Raw genomic sequence first — 10,000 nt, forward strand, 5'->3', positions numbered from 1 at the left:
GTGTGTGTGTGTGTGTGTGTGTGTTTGCGGGCACAAACTTCTTTTGTGCACGGCTTAATGGCCGGTATAGTTACTGCGCTTCTTAGTGGATTAAATATATGGAAGTGTAAGTATATATATATATATATATATATATATATATATATATATATATATATATATATATATATATATATATATACGTATATATAAATATATATGATGTACCCAAGTGTGTATTTATATACATCTACCTTTATATATCATACACACACACACGTAGATTATATGTACACGAACTATAGTTGATGTTGTGGACAGCAATGAAAGAAAAATAGCTCCATAAAAACTTACATTTTGTGGGAATTATTTATAAGAAGGGTTGAAATGATTGATCATATCCATTAATTCCGACCTAGTGTGTAATGATACTACTACTACTACTACTACTACTGCTGCTGCTGCTGCTGCTGCGACTATTCATTTCTACAATAGGCACAAGGCAGGAAATTTTGGTGGACGGTCTAGTCGATTACCCCGATACCAACGTGCAACTGGTACTTATTTTCTTGATCTCGAAAGGATGGAAGTCCACCCACGGGGAACTGGAAAACAGAACGGAAAGACAGACAAAATACCGCTAAGCAAATTTCCTGTTTTGCTAACGCTTCTGCCAGCACGGTGATTTAATAATAATTATAATCTTTACTACAACTGGTACAAAGCCTGAAATTTTGTGGAAGGGAGCTAGTCGATTACATCGACACCGGTGCTTCACTGGTCCTTCTTTCATTGATTTTGAATGGATGAAAGGCAAAGTCGACCTCGGCAGCATATGAAAAAGAAAAAAAAAAAAGAAAAGAATCATAACGGCTTCAAAGTTTTGCCCAAGGCCAGCGATTTCGGGGAGGGAATAAGTCAATTATTTCGACTTTAGTACTCAACTGGTACTTATTTCAGTTCTATATTTAAGAGATGAGGAATTATGAACATTATTTACTATTCACGAATATTTGTCCTCATCTTGTTTGTTGTTAACACAACGTTTCGGCTGATATATCACTACACCGTATGCCCACGGGCATATGGCGTAGTGGTTAAGAGCGCGGGCTACTAACCTCAAGATTCCGAGTTCGATTCCATGCAGCGACCTGAATAATAATAATAATAATAATGATAATAATAATAAGAAGAATGATAATAATAAAAATAATAACATCGAAAAATACCTTGGGAATAAGAACCCAGGTTCGAAATTTCCCCAAGACACCTGACGAAGGTTGGCGGGTATATCAACCGAAACGTGTTAACAACAAACAAGATGAGGACAAATATCCGTTAAATGTAAATAATGGTACTTATTTTATTGAACTCGAATGATGAAATGCAAAGTCGACCTCAGCGGCATTTGAACTCAGAACGTAAACTCGGGAGGAATGCCGTTAAGCATTTTGTCCAGCGCGATAAATACTCTGCTAGTTTCCCCTCCACCTTAAATAAGCCTTTTTACTACAGGCACAAGGCCTGAAATTTTGGGTGTGAGGTTAGTCGATTAAATTGATTCCAGTGTTGAACTAGTACATATTTTATCGACCCTGAAAGGATGAAAGGCAAAATCGACCTAGGTGGAATTAGAACTCAGAACCTATCGACAGACGAAATATCGCTAAGCATTTCGCCCGGCGTGCTAACGATTCTGCCAGCTCAGCATCTTAATAATGATGATTCTGATAAGAATAATTTTGTCTTTACAGTTTATTGCCCCAAGGGGAAGCGATGACGAGACTGCAAAACAGATTACAAAAATCAAATATATGTGTATTGCATAGAAATTGAATGAAATAATAAAAATACGCAAATGAGTGAAAGAATGACTAAATAAGTAAATGAAAAATAAACAAACAAAAATGACAATATGAGGAAGACACGAGAAAAGTACCATCCCTTTAGGCCAATTAAGAAATCCCACAGATCCAGAATGAACATGGCTGCCGCATTAAGTTATATTTCATTTGGTTACAATAGTTTGGTGGAAAATAGTATTGTATTAGAAAAGACGGGGTTAATGTCCATTCTGCACAGTATTCCCTTATATGCAGGCATTGCTATACGTACAGCCATTCACTCGACACTTTTATCCACTTATTAGGAAATTTATTGGGGTTGGGGTAGCAGACCTCTATTTCTCCGGTCATCTTTCACTCCGAGAAGAATTTTAAGAAGTCAACGAGGGTTTAGCCGAGGAGGAATGTGTCTCTCGTTATTCTTTTCAGTTATGTCCATTATATCACCTCTTTCGTCATAACCAACAGATAGAAGAGAACTGCCTGCTTTTCTCGGAAGAAATTTAGCCGGCTGATAATCATCACGATTAACATTCTGATAGCCAGATCCATCCTATGCGCGACAAAAGTTGATCGACAATTCCACAGTTCAACAGTACCGGGACACTGAACAAATGCGTACAGAAGGGCTTCGCTGCTTTGCACACATTTAGAGCAAGTTCGTTTGATAACATTTCTGTGTCTGTAGTCTTTATCAGTACTGCTAGGCCAGGATTTTCTAATGTTGTCCAAGTTTCTGGGTTGTAAATCTCTGTAACGTGCCAACCAGTTTATTCTTACTGACACCCAGCGTTTTTCTACGAACGTTACTTTCCTTCCTCAAAAACAAGTTCTGAATAGAAAGCTTAAGTGAAAATTAGAGTAGTAGTGAACACTTGACCCAAGAATGTATCTACTTGAAAGAGACAAATTATAGAAGCGGTCACCACTTGTTCACTGTCCTGGAATATATTTAAATGTTGCTGCCCCTGTGCATCAACAACTCCGACATACTTAGTATGCCGCTCTAAGGGAGGCAAAAACAACGTTACATAACTTTGAAGGAAGGAAAAATAGATGAGACTGATCCCTGTACTTCCCTGCCTGACTGAAGTTTCGTGGAGGTGTAACTCAACTGCGCTTAAATTTTAACTTAGAAAGTAATGGTAGCTCTATCGTTTCTATCATCCACAATGCTAACAGTAAGCAGAACGTAAGGAACCAGAAGAAATATCATTAGCACTTTGCAGTTTCACTGACACTCTAATGATGCTGCGAATCTACTGCCTTTGCTACCAATCCACTGTCGTTACACGTCTCTAATAATGATAACCGTTGAGTCACTAACGGTTCAGGTTATAAAACATGGAAGCTGATTTCAACATTGCATTGAAATGAAAGTTAATTTTATGATGATTCAGTTAAATATTTCAAGCCGTTCGTGTCATCATAGGTCTAGTTTACAAGTCTATATTTAAGGTTTTATTGATTATTTACAGCATCTAATAGAAATAGAACTTCCGGGATAAGCTTGAATTTCAGTAACAGTATTTATGTATGGCATACGTGCACACTTCTACAAAAATGCCAAAAGAATTGTTATATACCGTAAACATAAAATTAATGGAATCAATTTACACAGTATTATATATTCCCATTTCAGGGTTATGTTACTTTCAGAGTATTTCCCATTATGTGCTATTTTGGCTATTTATGAAGGTTCCCAAAAAATCCACGTATCTCGGCAATCCGTAGTCCGATTTATGCGAAACTTGTTTTATTCTGTTTGTATTCACATTTCAAGGGTGCCTTACTTTCAGAGTATGCACCGGTTTGGCTGTATAAAATTACAGGCAAGTACGCATGCAAACACGCAGGCAGGCAGACAGGCAGACAGGCAGACAGGCAGGAAATCACTGAGTTTTAGTAGTATATAGATAATAATAATAATAATAATAATAATAATAATAATAATAATAATAATGGCTTTGGGAAATATATTAAGAATATTGGAGCTGCTGTCAGGCTCGAAGTGATCCAGAAGACAGCATTGTTTGGTACAGCTCGCATTCTAAAGAGCGTATTGTCTCTTTGAGTCACAGGAGAAGGCACTACTTGAAATATTTGGTGATTTGTAATTGCCTGCTTTCAAGTAAAGAACAACCGGTAATTAAGATCTATCCGAGAGTCCATTATTCACATTATTTACATCGAGCAAAGAATATAAGGAGCGATCGTTATTCACAAGCTCAATAACAATCTATTAAGCAACAACTACTCCAAAAACATACTATCCACTCCAGTTATGAAGAAAAGAGAGAGGATGAAACCAGTAAACTGTCCAGTCTGTCTACCCTATGTGAAAGGCCTCTCCGAAAAGATACAAAAGATATGACATCAGGGTAGTATTCAAGAGCAATACAACACTTCGCAAATACCTCCTTCGAGTAAAACCGCCAATAGAAGAGAATATAACCAAAGACTGCGTGTACGCTATCCCATGCAGCTGTGGTAGGTTATACAGAGGCGAAACATGTCGCCCCCTCAAAATAAGGGTAGACAAGTATTGCAAAGCTGTGACTTGAGGAGATATTGATAAATCGGGTATAGCTGATCGTGTATGGAAAATGGAGACACCTCCCCCGTGGGATGAAGTTAATATATTAGGCAGAGAACACCACTGGAAAATACGAAAAAGAAGCAGCACATATGCGAGGACACAACAACCTCCTAAGTAGACCATGTGCAGATATGAGTAGCATATGGGAACCGGTATTAAGGATGGATGGGAAAATATTAGATTTATAAGCGCTAAAATTCACTCCATAATTGCCCACGTAGTGTTTAAGAGCGCGGGCTACTAACTCCAAGATTCCGAGTTCGATTCCAGACCTGAATAATAATAATAATAATAATAATAATAATAATAATAATAATAACAACAACAACAACATCGAAAGATACCTTAGAAATTTTCCCAAGATACCTGATGAAGGCTGGAGGGTGTATCAGCCGAAATGTTGTGTTAACAACAAACAAGATGAGGATCGTTACAGGGATTTGCAACCCAGAAACTTGGATAACATCCTGAAGCATGAAGATTCCAAGCAAGCTTCAGTCATGAAGCTTAGTAAAAAATTTAAAAAGTCTCTTGATGTACAAGTTAACAATAAGAATGGCCAAAGACCCCCAAATACTGACAGACCTACCATTGTTTCTCCTAATTTAGAAATTAACAATCAGAAAGACCAACGAGATATAAATAGTGACAAACCTATCACTGATGCAAAAATACATCAAACAAAAAGCAAAGAAGGTTTGCATGAATAATATCGAAGACAACTGGAAAAGAAAACTCCTGCATGGAAAATAGCCTAAGCGCCTGTCCAAGCCAAAATATTGATCAAAATCTAACATACCAATGACTACAAGGGACAGGTCTGAAAGGGGAAACAGAAGGTTTTGTTGTTGCAGCGCAAGATCAGAGCTTACTTACCAGAAACTACCATGCAAACGTTTCTGCAACGAATAGCAGATAGAAAACCGTTGGGCGACGTTTGCTTCATTTGGTGCAGGTAGTTTTCAACACTCGACTTGGATATTGGCAAATATCTGCGATCATCCTGGTCGTACAGCAGGGTTTGGTGTCACTGTTAATCACAGGTGGCCGAGCAGAGCGCGGTGCATCTTAAACAAAACAAAATTCCCCCTCGTGCAGAAATTGCGGAAAATTCATAGAGACAATTGATCATGTTGTTTCTGGCTACCCAGTTCTCGCTGAAAAGGAGTACTTCATAAGACATGACAGACTAGGGTAGTACGTTCACTGGAATACTTGTAAACACTAAAAAATTAAATCTCATGATAATTGGTACAGGCACCATCCAGAGGATGTAGTAAATGGCGAGGGCGTCACTATCCTTTGGAACTTCCCAATACAAACAGACAGAAAAATTGACTCCAATCGACCAGATAATGTGATCAAGGACTACAACAGAGGAACCTTTCTGTTAATAGATATGTCTAGCCCACAAGATCAAAATGTCTCAAGAAAAGAATACGAAAAGCTTTCTCACTATAAAGATTTGCAAATTGAAATTAAAAAAATGCGGAAGCTTAGTACTACGATAGTAATTAGTAATTAGTGCGATGGGAATGATAACGTAAGGAGCCGAGAAGTATATTAAGTAACTCCCTGGTAACCCCAATCTCCGTGAACTACAAAAGATAACCTTGATGGGTACAGCGCATATACTACGGAAAGCACTCTCCATCTAAAATGAAATAAATGTGGTGATAATTTTAGCATGCATAGCAAAACAAAAGTGCCCTTGCTGCTCTTGGTCTCCGGTGGATGCCTGGTGGAGGGGACTAGCCGATTACATTGAGCCTAGTGTTTCACTGATACTTAATTTATCGACCCTGAAGGATGGAAGGCAAAGTCGACCTAGGCGGAATTTAAACTCAGAACATAGCGACGGGCAGAATACCGCTAAGCATTTAGTCCAGTGTGCTAACGATTCTGCCAGCTCGCCGCCTTAACAATGATAATAATCCTTCCTACAGAAGGCACGAGGCCTGAAATTTGAGAGGAAGGGGGCTAGTTGCTTACATATGCCCACAGGCATAATAATGTAGTGGAAAATATGCAGTGGTTATAAATCAAGACTTATTAGATGTAGTATGAACGTAACTAAACATGGTCACTGGCAACAATAATGTCACTATCATTTGGGGTCTGTCCATTCACATTGACAGAGAGATAAAAGACAACAGTCCTGACATCACAATCGACGATAGACAAGACAAAGCTTATACGAAAACGAAGGGAGGGGTAAAGCTTTGATACATTGAACATATTTAAAATTTGATATCAATTAAAAACAAAGGATAAATAAACGATTATATAAAACATACAATAATTAAATGAGGATCTAATTTAAATATATAAACGTGAAAAACAAATTAAAAAATACACGCTAAAGTAGGCGCGAAACTTCGCCGAGATCAGGCTGGTGTTCTCTACAACTGTGATGCTCTATTCCTCTATCTATCTTTCTGGTCTTGTAGTCCACATTTTTATTTTATTTTAGAAACGCTGTTTAGGACATTTTGATTGATGTAGCCAAGAAAAACAGAAAAAAACCCCCCCAAAAAAAACAAAGGTGCAAGATCGGGCGAATATGGAACGTGCGGCAAAACTTCCAAGTCAAGCCCAAGTAACTTCTGCTTCGTCTGCGAAGAATTTTGCTGTCTGGCATTGTCGTGATGAAAGACAATGTCCTTATGATTAGCAACTGCTGCAAACTTGTGGTGGATCGCTGCATAAGAGCTTCCAGTCGCACCAAATTGAAAGCATAGCCTTCTTCAGGTGAAGTCCTGTTTTGGAGCTTGTTTGTGTTGGTTTACTGCGCTTCCTTCATGTTCGTTTCACCCAGTGATAGACGATCTATTTTTCGTGCCCCGTCACCATTCTCTTCAAAAAGGAACACTTTCTTCACGTTTCTGCAACGAATAGCAGATAGAAAACCGTTGGGCGACGTTTGATTCATTTGGTGCAGGTAGTTTTCAACACTCGACTTGGATATTTGGCAAATATCTGCGATCATCCTGGTCGTACAGCAGGGTTTGGTGTCACTGTTAATCACAGGTGACCGAGCAGAGCGAGGTACATGTTAAACAAAACAAAATTCCCAATCGAAATCTTGAAAACTACTTCGGGCGCACACGTTTCGAAACAGCTTCCTCTTCGTACACAGCGCATATATTTCAGTAATTTTCAACCGCTTTCTTATCATTTAAAAATATATATAGCTACGGTGACATGAACACAATAACATCGGTTGTCAAATGATGGTGGGGGAAAACAGAGACACAAACACACATGCACACATACAAACACACACACACACACTCACGACAGGCTTCTTTCAGTTTCCGTCAACAAAATCCGCGCACAAGGCTTTGGTCGGCCTTAGGGCTATAGTAGAAGACACTTGTTCAAGGTGTCACGCAGTGAGAATGAACCCGGTGTACCATGCGGTTTGTTGGCAAGCGACTTACCACACAGCCACTCCTGCTCTCTCTCTCTCTCTCTCTCTCTCTCTCTCTATATATATATATATATATATATATATATATATATGCATTATATAAATAAATAAATACATATAAATATATATATAATGCATATATATACATATATATATATGTATATATATATACATACATATACACATATATACATACATATGTATATATATATATATATGTATATGAATAAATATGTATATATATATATGTGTGTGTATACACACACACACTTATACGTGTATCTATACGCACACGCACGAAATAAAACTGGTTGCATCTGCTTACTATCATCAGAATACTCCCGTCGTCTCTTGTTACATACACGCACATACACATACATACAAACACACACATTCACACGAATGCACATAGATATTTGCGTCTGTGTGCCTATGTATATATCTATATATCTATATATCTGTCTGTATGTGTTTATATAAAGATATATGTATATAAAAATATATAAGTGTAAGTGTGTGTGTGTGTGTGTGTGTGTGTGTGTGTGTGTGTGCACACCTATCTGTTCGTGAGTGTGTGTACGCGAGTATATCTGTATAGATGTGAATATCAATACTCTCGCAAGCATACATACACACATACATAGCCGCAAATACTTAGAGGCAGCGAATACATCAACGACTATATATATATATATATATATATATATATATATATATATATATATATATATATATATATATATATATATATATACATATACACACACACACACACACACACATATATGTATATATATAAATATATATATATATGTAAATATATATATATATATATATATATATATATATATATATATATATATATATATATGTATGCATCACGTATGTTACATATATATCTACGTGTGTATACGTGTGTGTGCGTATGTGTGTGTGTATGTGTGTGTGTGTGTGTGTGTGTGTGTGTGTGTGTGTGTATGTGTATGTGTGTGTACAAAAAAAAAATGGAAAAAATCTCTGCGGAAGTGAGAGTATACATATCAAATGGAGACGATACGGGAGCCGTGGCCATATTTGGTTCAGTATTCAGCAACTCTAACATGGTAGGGACAACGATAACATTAGCTTTCCTGCATCGTTTCAATGAGAAGCACATCTTATGCTGCCCTGCTCTAATATGTTATTTAATATTCACGTTTAGGCTACTACTGCTTATAATTACTAGGACGAAGTGAAGGTAAGTTCTCGCAGACATTTGTTGCTGTCAGAGTGATAGCAATCAGCGATTCTCTAACGTGGTTTTGTTAAGGGAGATAACACGGGTAACTTAACACACGCACGCATACTCGCACACTCGCACACGCACGCCCACTTGCAAATATTTATGTACACACGCACACACCTATAAACATACATTTTATATGTATTAAAATGCATAGGATCTTTTCTGTTTGTTTGCCAGCGGCTCCAAAATTAAAGTTTACCGAAAAATTTAAAATTTCGCACAATAATACAGTTGCACAAACTGAATTGCTGGAGTTATTTCATTTTTTTCAGAAAAATGTTTTTAAAATGTTATAGAGGTTTAAAGTGTGATCATTTTCATCCAGTCAGGAAAAAGGATTTGGAAGCTGTCCTTTGTGCGTGACTTCACACTTTGTCGTCAGTATCCTAAAAATAGCAAGAAACACGTATATCTCCGGTAATTTTCTTTCATGTAAATAAATTTTATTTAGCTGTTACTTTTAGCACATCTCACAACCACCAGCGTTTAATGCAAATGCGATAAACAACACGTTACGTGCAATAAACACATTACAATTTTTAACAGAAAGATTTAGAAGAATTAGATGAAAGTTCTCCGGTAAGTTTCTTTCGTGTAAATAAATGTTTATGTTAATTTAAAAGAGAAAAACAGTTTTAAATCTCTGAGCGTGATGTTGACTCATAAACTTCAATTTAAAAGATTTATCTAAAAAACCTTATTTAGCTGTTATTTTTAGCACACCTCACAACCATCTCAGTGCTCAATGACAAAAGGAAACAAACATCAAACAACCAATTTAAATATATTTAATTACAATTTAGATATGCTTAAAAAACAAGCATCTAACTTTCGGTTTTAATTTCTAAAATATCATCCAC

General features: G+C 37.0%; 1 long non-coding RNA gene across 1 annotated transcript in view; it reads left to right on the forward strand.

Annotated features, from left to right (window-relative positions):
- Positions 1-8,998: 8,998 nt before the first annotated feature.
- The window catches only part of LOC149135029 (uncharacterized), a 68,295-nt gene continuing 67,293 nt past the window's right edge, over positions 8,999-10,000 (forward strand). The window contains exon 1 of the long non-coding RNA XR_016242238.1: positions 8,999-9,092. This is a non-coding gene — a long non-coding RNA (uncharacterized LOC149135029). The remainder of the gene's footprint in view (positions 9,093-10,000) is intronic.

This window comes from Octopus bimaculoides, chromosome 6 (assembly GCF_046866305.1).
Source record: "Octopus bimaculoides isolate indiv1 chromosome 6, ASM4686630v1, whole genome shotgun sequence".
In the NCBI taxonomy this organism is placed as follows: Eukaryota; Metazoa; Mollusca; class Cephalopoda; order Octopoda; family Octopodidae; genus Octopus; species Octopus bimaculoides.